Source organism: Charadrius vociferus, unplaced genomic scaffold (assembly GCF_000708025.1).
Source record: "Charadrius vociferus isolate BGI_N301 unplaced genomic scaffold, ASM70802v2 scaffold125, whole genome shotgun sequence".
Taxonomy (NCBI): domain Eukaryota; kingdom Metazoa; phylum Chordata; class Aves; order Charadriiformes; family Charadriidae; genus Charadrius; species Charadrius vociferus.
The window spans coordinates 789,323-800,513 of record NW_009649036.1 but is presented as its reverse complement, the minus strand read 5'-3'; the positions used below and the strand labels follow the sequence as shown (position 1 = coordinate 800,513).

At 40.5% G+C, this 11,191-nt stretch overlaps 1 protein-coding gene across 1 annotated transcript in view; it reads left to right on the top strand.

The window, feature by feature from the left end:
- Window positions 1-11,191, top strand: part of TRHDE (thyrotropin-releasing hormone degrading enzyme) — a 214,268-nt gene that overhangs the window by 177,198 nt on the left and 25,879 nt on the right. The gene's annotated exons all lie outside the window — the stretch shown is intronic.

The following is an 11,191-nucleotide window of genomic DNA, read 5'->3' as shown; positions in this document are numbered from 1 at the left end:
GATGGTAAGGATAGGGGAACTTGACCAGATTTAGATAGGTTTGTTGACGTATAATTACACCATGCAGTGGTGTTTCTAAACACGGGATGGACAGGGGAGACATTCCATGCTTTAGACTGATCCTTACCCGTGTAGTTGAATTTTACACAAAAACCCATCTTTATTGAGCCGAGAAGCTCGATCTCTTGTGGTTCTATGTTAGCGGTTGGGAAATAGGAGGTCCACGCATCCCAATTATCGGTCACATTTTTTAGTTGGAAACGCCTGTTGGACTACTGTAGGTATTGGCCATACATCCAATGGCAAACCCACAAGGCATGTGGAAAAGGGGTTGTTAGGAGAGACAGTAGCAAGACACAAAGTATCTTGTCCAGTGAGGTTTGCTAGAGTTACCCACACATTAACTTTAGGCAGTGCGGGCAAAAACGAGAAGCTAGAGGTTCCTCTCAATCCTCCCAGCATGATCATGATCAAAAGCATTGCACCGGAGGCCGTTATTTTCTTCCCTTTTGCAATTTCCAGGAAAACCACTTCCTGCATTTCTCTTTTGTCTGGCTCCAGTCTTTTTTGAGAACAAACCAATTAGCAGGTACCAGACAGGTTTTACTGCATTCCAAACTACAGATTAATATTTCCTTTGACCTTTTGAACACTAAATGGGCCCAGTTGATGCAGTTATCTAAATAACGGTTGCTTCCTAGCGGTTCATGCCCTGTGATCAGCAAAATTTTAGCTACATCAATTTCTCTTTCTAGGCAGTTACTACACCAACGACTAGCAAGCGTCGCCCTACACCACCATTCCTTCTTACAAGTGAGACATGTACACAGGACCCAGGGGTCACAGGTGTTACAAAAAGTACAAGAAATTTCTGTAACTACTACTTCTTTGTACTGGTTCATATATAGTCCTTTTTCGCCTGCGGTGTTCAGTTTACGTCGTCCCGACCTTCCTCTGGAGATCCGTCAATTTGTTGCTTGGAGGGATGATCCGGAGAATAATCAGGGGGTTCGGTGGTTGGTTGTTGTAGGGATTCACGGAAGGGCCGTACACTCTTTGCCGGAAGCCCAGAAGCCATCTAGGGCCTCTTTCTGTGGAGACACAAGCATAACCTCTGCCCCATGTGATAAGGGGATATGGTCCCATGATCTTACCTGTTTCAGGATCTCGAACCAGCACTGGGGCCTTAATGCTTGCCTCAAGTGAAGCATTTGTGTTAAAGTGTTGGACTATTGGAGGGTTGTTACTTAACAAAGAACAGTTCAAAAAGTTAAAAACATATAAAGCTTTCTGTAGGCGTTCCTCCAGGGAGCAAGCACTCTCTGTTCCTTCTAGGCAACACCGTTACCTAGTTCCTCCCAGGGTTTGTGGCCAATGAGTTCCAGCATGTCCTCCTTTATCAGTTGTTTAACACTTAAAGTTTTGTTGAGGCTAGCTAAGCTCTGGCCTTCATATGTGCATCTAATCCTCTTGCGTAGCTAAGAGCAGTAAAGCAATTAGTACAGCACATTCCAGGCAAGTGCTGGTGCTGTGAGAGCATCCTGGACAATAGAAAAAGCTGCTAAGAGCCAGGGAAGAAGTTGGAGAAGACTCTTCAGCATGTACAAAAGAGAAACTGTAGATCTGAGTTTTCTTCAGGGTGTTTAGTGCAGTGTGTAGGTCTTGGTCTAGTATACATCTATCCTGTTGAAGTGGGTGACGTTGTTAATCCACAATGCCACACAGTTTGCCTATGCTTCAATTATTTCTGATACTGCTGAGTTATTATAGCAGTAATTATTTTATCCTGTAAACTATATTAACTCTATTCTTAGCCAACCCCACAATAAACTGCCAGGAAAACATGACTCTAGTTTCAAGGGGGTGAAAGAATTATTTTTAGATGATGGTTGTTAGCCCGTCATCTTTTTACCCCGTGGTCTTGGTCTGTTATAGTTCAAGCTGGTCTCTGAACCCAGCTTGGTGTGGATGTATCCGTGTTGCAGTGCAGAAGCCAGGGACTGCTGTGTAATGACAGGGGAGCAGAACAGTCTGTGAAATTTGTTTCGGGAATATTAATTAAGCCAGGTCTGAATTACACTTGAAGAAAACGCTTAACTTGGAGTTTGAGGTTAAACGAGGAGGAGAGTGGCATGAATGCATCTTGCTGAAGGCTTTGTAGCAGCTTTGAGTATTGTAAAGTGGGCTGGGACATGCAAATATGGCTTCAGGAATCTGTACATTGGTGGGGCAGGGGGAAGTCTTCGCCCAGCCTTCGTTCTGTGGGAGCCCTGTCCTCTCCTCCCTAGCATACACCTGTTCCCTGTGCCTTCCTCTCATCTACAGATCCCTTTTTCTTCCCTGCGGCTGCCTCATTAGCCCTTTTCCGCACCTCCCTCACCTGTCCTCTCATAATAAGCAGCTTTTTTCCCCTCCTTACCTTTATCCCAGAAGCCCATTACTTTTCTTTCTGAGGATCTGGCAGGACTAGTATGGAGAGAAAAAGACCTTTGATCAAGGTAGCAACAACGAGCCACCCTGAGAGGCCAGAGGTGCTGTTCTAAACACCCTGTCCTTTCCCAACATCAACAAAAGATATATGAATAAAAGGCCAGAACCAACTTTTCTAGCTAGAAGGGACAACGCTGATGCCTCATCAGCATAAACAAAATAGTTTGCCACCTTAGGCTACTGACTGCTTTGCCTGCTCTTTTGACCTGACTGCACCATTGCTTCTCAGATATGGTCCTAGTTTTTGGGCTCATCCGATTGCCGTTGGCCAGGATTGTTGTCTAGAGGACGTCTGATCTTTGCAAATGCATGGTCTATCTGCTTGCCAGAACATACTGCCAGGGTGAACTTTTGAATTCAAAGTGCAAATTATGCTTTCAAGTTTTTAGGTCTTCATTAGGTTATTTTATAAAGCAGTTTTTTAAACTGTCCCTTTGCTTGAAAAAATTTAAGAGAAGTCTCAGGAATCATGTTGTGTTAGTTTAGCTCCTTCCTATTTGGCTGGAAGTGTGTTTTCCTCTACCCAGAAATCAAGCAATAAATAGGAAGGACCGTGTTATGACTAAGGCACTGCTCAGGGAATAGGGAAACCTGGGATGCTGTTTCTGCTATAGACTTCCTAGGTGATCTTGGTAAAATCACTTAAACTGGTTGTGTCTGTTTTCTCTCTGTGAAATGGAGATAAGAGGATAGGTGAGGGTTTATGAGAATTTCAGAGAGTCTTTCATTATAAATATGTTTATAGGGAATTGCTTTTACAGAAATAATATCCAATTCTGTAGATATTCTGGCAAACAAAATTCAGATTGTATGTGTATTTGTAAGATCAGGCTTCTGTACTTTCCATATGAAGTCTCTAGCTTTTAAACACATAGTTCACTCGGCTGACTGATATGCAAATTATAAACATTAAAACAGGAAAAAAGAGAGATATGAAAAAGTATTGTGCATAATAATAAGTGAACTCAATTTTGAATTTACTCAAACATGCTGTCATAGTAGTATTGCCTGTTGACAACTTAAGGAATAGAAGGGCTGTTTCACTCTACACTTCCCAACAAAATCATCAAGAAAAAAAATAAATAACACTTTTAATGACTGAGTCATCTGAAATTGACCTCTATTAGCCCCTGAAATACATTCAAATTTCTTTAGTTAATTTAAGTGTGTGAATGACATACTTCTCAAAAACCAGGGTTTCATGATAATGAAAAACGTGACATACCTAACTTACTGCGTAGTCTTAATTTTCAACAGTAAGATTATTCCTTTTCATCTTGCACTACTGTTTTTTAATTTGTTTTTCTTTTTTATATGGGGAAGAAGAAGAAAGGAGAGATACTGAACTCCAGTTTGAAGGATTTTTTGTTGCGTTTTTACAAACACAGGGTTTTAAGTTTGGGGGTTTTTTTTCTGTTTTCAACAAAGGTGATTAACTCAAGTTAATATTAGCCTTTGCTTATGTGGCACCTCTAAAACTGTGCAAGATAATTTAAGCCATGTGATACTCTGATAATTACACTGAATTTGAACTATTCTTTGTAGGATGCTTCAAATGCTCTTCTGTGGAGTTGAATGTCACTTGAAGAGTCCTCAAATATTTTGCATGTAAGAAAACATAATAATAAGCAGGCTTCACTTAAGACTGTTGTACTCTCTGAATCCTTTGATGTTGGAGAGAATGAATGCTGATTAAACTTAGTACTTAAAATAAGTTTGTAAGCCAAATGTTGCTGTTGTTTTTATCAAAGAGCAGATGTGCGTTCCTGTCCTGTTTGCATGGAAGTCCGTAGCTGGTACAAATCATCACGCCTCTATTAAATCACTTTGGATGTCTTAGAAAAGCAGAGTCCTTATCTGGTCCTAAGTCAGCCCAGCCGTGGGAATGGAAGATGAGGTAGATCATTCTTTGGTACTGGAGATCACGGGGCCTTTTTTACAGGTTGCCCATTAGTTTTCTATGAGAAAACATTCCTTTTCCAGCTTTCCTTGTTGAACATGAACTTCTCAGGCTTGCAGGAGTTGAAGGTGGAATCTGTGACTGCAGGAATCAGTTTCCCTGTTGCATGGGTTGCCTTGCTCCAAGCTTTTTTTAGGTGTCAGAGTTCAACACGCCTGTTTTTACTCAGCTGCCAAAGAATTGCTGTTAAAGCATTGTGAGAAAGAATATCCTGAATGCATCAGTAGGGCTCCAGTCCTTTGTAGGTCCAGAAGAAATGAATAGGGCTAGAAAAAGCCAAATGAAGTTAAATGTGAACTGTCATTGGCATCAAGTTTCTCTGTGAATTATTCTAATCAACACACTTGACTTTAAAGGTAAAAGAATGAATCAGTGAATAAGAATCCTAACTGTCCCTTTATGGGTTAATGAGTGTAGTCTAGTTATTCATAGAATCATAAAATTACAGAATGGTTTGGGTTGGAAGGGACCTTAAAGATCATCTAGTTCCAACTCCCCTGCCACGGGCAGGGACACCTCCCACTAGACCAGGTTGCTCAAAGGCCCATCTTAAGCCTGGTCTTAAACACCTCTGGGGTTGGGGCCTCCATGACTTCTCTGGGCAACCTGTTCCAGTGCCTCACCACCCTCATAATGAAAAATCTCTTCCTGATATCTCATCTAAATCTACCTTCTTCTAGTTTGAAGCCATTACCCCTCATCCTATCACTATGTGTCCATCCAAAAAGTGCCTTTCCAGCTTTCTTGCAGGCCCTCTTCAGATACTGGAAGGCTGCTATAAGGTCTGCCTGGAGCCTTCTGTTCTCCAGGCTGAACAACCCCAACCGTCTCAGCCTGTCTTCATAGGAGAGGTGCTCCACCCCTCTTATCATCTTCGTGGCCCTCCTCTGGGCCCTCTCTAACAGCTCCATGTCCTTCTTGTGCTGAGGACTCCAAAGCTGGATGCAGTACTCCAAGTGGGGTCTCACCAAAGTAGAGCAGAGTAGAGGAGCAGAATCAGCTTCCTCGGCCTGCTGGCCACACTGCTTCTGATGCAGCCCAGGATACAGTTGTCCTTCTGGGCTGCGAGTGCACATTGCGAGCTCACGTTGAGCTTCTCGTAACCAACACCCCAAGTCCTCCTCAGGGCTGCTCTCAATCCATTCTCAGTCCCAGCCTTGTGCTTGGGATTGCTATGACCCAGGTCGTGGCATATATTGCACATGCACAGAAACAGAACTGAAGTTAATCTGAGTTGCACATCTATTTTCTGAAGAGCTGTGTTTTCCCCCTTCAAAATTATCCAGACAGAAAGCTAGTCATGTGTTACATATTTCATAGAAGCAGACGATGCAGGGTGAGTTTTAAACCAACAGCAAGTAAATCACCTCATTTCCATTGTTTCAACAATGCAGACCAGTTTGCTGCCAGCTTGGATTTTCTAATTTTGATTTAAACACATGACTTATAATGACTTTGTTGGGTGGTGGGACTAAGGGATTTATGGTGCACTTGCATGTGGGACTCTCATCACTGTATGGCAACCCTGTCGTTTTTGTGACAGAGTCTGTTTGACTGGTGCTGGATTTATGATAGAAATAATTCAGAACAGAGTAATAATTTTCCCTTGGCAATTACACTACCATTTGGTACTTTGTCCCTAAGGGGAAAATGAATGTGCTGGGATCTGTCCATAAGTTCAGTGGCTCAGTGTAAAGAACAAATCAAGGTCAGAATGCAGCTGAATACACAGCGACGTTTCATAATATCATCTAGATCTCCTGCTTTTATCTGACTCATTAAAAGCTCATGTAAATTAAAGGGGTTTTTTGATTGTTGTGGGATTTTTAGCAGGAATTCTTTGTAAGCAATACTTCATTACCATGTTCACTACTTTCTTTTTCTGTTCGTTGCCTCTTTTGTCTGTGACAATGGCCACCCTAGCAATTTCTTTAGTGTAAGCACAATAGTCCCTTGCTAAGGGTTGATGCTTATGATATTATGTAATGTCATAAGCCACTTAATATATGTATAACTTTTGAAAGGTCTCTTTCCACCTCTGCCCTTGCAATAAAAATGGGAAATCACCTTTTCACCACAGTTCATCGGCAGCCTCTTTAAACATGAAAAACCTGCAGGACCAGGATGCTTGTCTAGAGGTAATTTGTCTAATAACTAAAACAGATCTCTCTGCTAGCCTGTGTTCCTCCTCTCCTGTTCTCCACTTCAGCTCAGCAGGCAACTGTAAAATTAGGAACACAGATGATAAGACAAACCTCATGTGGTGCCGTGTTTCTAGAGCATGCCAAAATTCTCATGTGTAACAGTGGCTACAGAATGATTGACATGCTGATAAACTGATTGGTAAGGACAATTATATAAAAAAGTGATAAAACAATGAAGCATGTCAAATAGGATCTTTTTGGTTAAGTTTTGATTTTGTAGTCATGTTTTTTGAATGACTCAGGGTGGAGAAGGCTGGCTTAGAGATGGCTTGTAGGGGCTCTTTTTTAAGTCTGGGCTCCTTTCTGTGTCACTGGTGATGTCAGTCAAAACCCTTTAATCTAGAATACAATAAAGAGGGACCCCTGCTTTTTGTAGTTTGTACTGAGGCTACATAAACAACAATTAATTTTAGGACTTGAAATGGATCTGTTGGTACTCTTCTGTGAATATTTAGAGGGCAAAACACCAGAGTTAGAATGTTCTTCTTATCATGCCTCTGAGAAGGGGAGTACTGAAATTCTAGTGTTCTAGGATATCCATTGCTAGAGGTCTATATAAAAAACCTAGACAAATTTCTGTCCGGACTGACATTGGTATGAATCTGCTTTGGATAGGGGAGAGAGTAGATGAGTTCTTAAAGTGGCTTCCAGCTTTTTCATTCCAGATGCTATAGGTGAAGTTTTGTGAACTTCTTAACCTGCACTTGAGAAGTGCTTAACCTGAACATCAGTATACATTCAGCCACTGTTTGTGAATCAACGCTGTTTGATTTGACTATTTTATCTGTTAAGATAATTGCCAAGACTATCCCAGATTCCTCTGCAGAATTTTTTTGGTTGTAGATACGTGCTTGCTAAGATTCTCAGGTGGCTACTGGAGAAACAGTGTCACTGTTTCAGACCAGATGTAAGACTGGACATCACAATATTTCTGCGGTGTTTATGTTTGTTACCTGGTTTCAGTATAGCCTGTAATCAGTTATTCCCCGAGTGGCAAACAATATTTCAATTTTCCTCTGATGTGGCTAAGCTGGAAAAGAACTTTATCTCTTAGCCCTGGCTCTTGTGCACTTGGACTTTGGCAGGCAGTATCTGATAATACTTTTGCTGGACTTTAAGGATAGCGATATGATTGATGGCTAAAAAGACACAAGAAAAATAAGGATTTCTGTCACTGACTTTCCAGTGACGTTGTTGGAAGAGAGAGTGATAAATCAAGTTGCATGTGTAGAGTATGTGCTTAACTTATGTTATACTCTGTAGTGCCTTTAAGTAAATGTTTCCAGACAATTATATAACAGGAAAATTATTTTACATTTTTCCCTTTGATGGGAAGGTTGCTACTGTTACTGCTACTGTTACTTTTCTTATTATTGTAATGATAATTGTTAAACGTTTCTGTTTAACATCCCTACGGGTCTGTGGTTTTCCATCAGAATTCAGAGAGACTCAGGACAGACTCATTCTGTGTTCTGCCTTCTTTCCTCGTCTTGGTTATTATCCTGCACACAAGTGATTTCACTTGGCAGTTGTCAGCCAGCTGGTGGTATATGTTTGTCACAAGTCCTGTGACACTCGTGAGTCTTTGAGTATCCCTTCCTACTTTGAGGGATGCAAAAATTTTGCTTTTGCTGACCAGATCCTGTGTACCCGTCTTTGAACCAAGTTCTTCCAGGCTAGCGAAGGAGAATCCTAGAAGCATGGCAACACCCCTTGGCTGGTGAGTGAGTTTACCACCGTTCGAGTGAGCCAGTACATCTTGCTGGATGCGGTATCCCGTGGGAAGAGGACTCTTGAAATCACTCTTAGCTCTGGACGAGCTTTTGATGTAAAGTAAAAGAACACGATTATACTAAAACAGGAAGCTTAAGAAGCCAGCTGATGTGCTTTGTGAAGATGCAGAATACGAAAGCATAGCTCACCACTCAGTCACACTGCTCTGGAAGGTTGCTGTCTTCTACTGACCTGGTTGTCACGATAGTCATGCTGCCTCCCAGGACAATTCACACAGATCCTAGATCTGTGATCTGGATTTTAGAACTTTTATGGTTCATGGTTTATCTCTTTTATGGTTTGGGGTGAGAGCTTCTCCTTATATCCTATTTTCCCAACTATGAATGCCAAAATTTAGCAGTCTTAGTATTTGGCATTACCCTTCTCAAACTCTTTCCTTTTTTTTGTGAATGAAAGTGTTCCTCAAGCTTTTTAAGCTGTAGTATACATTTAATATTTTATAACATATACATTATATACCACATTTTGCACAAAAAAGTAAAGCAATGAATGTACTCATCATTACCTCTTGACAGAAACTATTTAATGGCAAATAGTCTGGGAGTGCAGTGTATTTGGAATAAGAGATTCATAAACATGGCTTCGTGGCTGAGGGTGAAAGAATAGGGCTATCATGGTTTTCTGTACATATTCACACCATAAAACAGTGTAGAATGTAAAGAATATTCTGCCAAGGCGAAGTTCGCGAAGCACTTCTGTTTTCTCCAGGGAAGTGTTCCTATCTTATCTGCTACTATAAGAGTATTTTAGATATGTCTAATTCACTCAGAGGTCCAGCCTAGCAGCTGTACTTGAAGTACATCTGCCCAACATATGCTGACAGTTTAACATTGATCGTAGCAGCCATAACCACTTTCCCTCAAAATCATGATCTGAAATGATGAATTTGTTGTCATTTATGTAACAATGTCATCCATAAGGACCTCCCCTCATCCCTATCCCTGCTCTCAGGACTGATTCTGTTGGTGTAAGGGGTTGATTTTGATGATACTGTGCATAAGCTCTTCAAAGGTCATACTCAAAAAAAGAAGGAAGTTCAGGAGTAAACAGGAAAAACTTTGACTTTGCCACAATCTGTTTTTGTGAGAAGGAATGTACCATTAGCGAAACAATAGGAAAAGTGGGGGACAGGGAGAGGCAGGCAGAATTGAATGGGCTGATAAATTTGCAAGTCAGAAGCAGTGAGTGATGAGAGTAACAGTTTCTGTTGTGAACATGATGAGTATCAGCTAAGAACCACAATTTTGAAACTGATTAAGATGGCTGAGAGCTCAGGAATAAGAGAGAGATCTCTCTGAGTTCACTTCTTTTGTGTCTTTATGGAGAAGTTAAGATTAAAAAGAAATAATCTGTTTGTTTTGCAGTGATGATTTCCCTTTTGAGCTTAGCATAGAGAGATTTAATTTTGGAAGCATGATCCTAATGTCCATTAGTGCAGCTATAATAAACATTCATCTGTTTATTCCTTAAGCAGCATGTTTCCTAGAGCTATTCCTCTTGTTCCTTACTCTACGCTTTCTCATGTCAATCAAATTATCAGTAACAATAATCACAAATCCCATTAGGAACTAATTACATATATGCAACTGTAAGCTAGTTTACCTCTTTGCTAACATTATCTCGATGATTTTTAACTGCAGTTAATCCATCTTGCTTCTGGCCCCGTTAATTATGGGTACTCATCTTTCCAAAGTGTTAAGACCTAGCACTCATCTTAATGATATTCTGTGGCTTCAGAAATAAGAACTATAAAATGGAGTAACTTTCTCTGTCTTCAGATGAATTGAACTCTGTCTACCACACACTCTGAGAGCTCCGCCATTCTCATTTCATATGTGCTCAATTCCTGAGTGACACAGTGAGCTCCCAAGTGATCTTGTTTTTCTTGTTTGAGTATGTGCTGTAACTGGAGTTGAGAATGGACACTTGCTGACAAAATGTGGGCAAACATGACATGAAGCAGACTGGAGAGTGGGTCATCATAAGGATATGGGATAGATACTTTTGAAACATGTTACATGAACTCACTTCTTTACCGAGAAGATGAAGAAAACAGGATGTAATTCTTTCAATAGAGAGTGCGAAAAACAATGGCTTGTGTGGATGTGGTGCACCTTGCAAGGAAACTATGGATTTGAGCCATATCAAAAAGAAGAATATATTTCAAATATTTCAGCAAAGTAGTTTTTATATGATGTTAGAACTGAGATAAAAAATTTATATCAACATGTACATATTGGTTCATTTCCATAATAATCTGTGTAATTTTCTTTGTTTGCTATATGCATGCATCTCTTCCCCAGACAGTGACAGAAATTAAAGGAAACATATGCAACCAACAAGGAGAAAAATAGTCTATGAAGATATGTGATACTGTAGCTTATGTTAAAGTAAAGCTTGTGGAATCCAACTTGCTGACTTTAAGTGTTTAATGGAAATAGAATCATTCTCTCCTCTCTAGGCAGATAGAGAACTCCTTTGGGATTTAAACACATGCACCAGGAGAGGAATAGACCTGTATGTTTCTGCAAGGTTCACACCCACAGGGTTACACTTTGTTTCTGTAGTCTGAGTAGTTAAGAAAAAATGCTGGTCTGAAAAAGAAAATGAGAGCAAATCCTAACGCTTGATGTTTCCAGTACTGTTTTAAAAAGCAGCTTTAAAATGCTTGTGTCTGCATTGCACTTTACTTGTAAGGCTATTAATTTAAAAAGCCTGCCTGAAACCCTGCTAAACTCTTTCC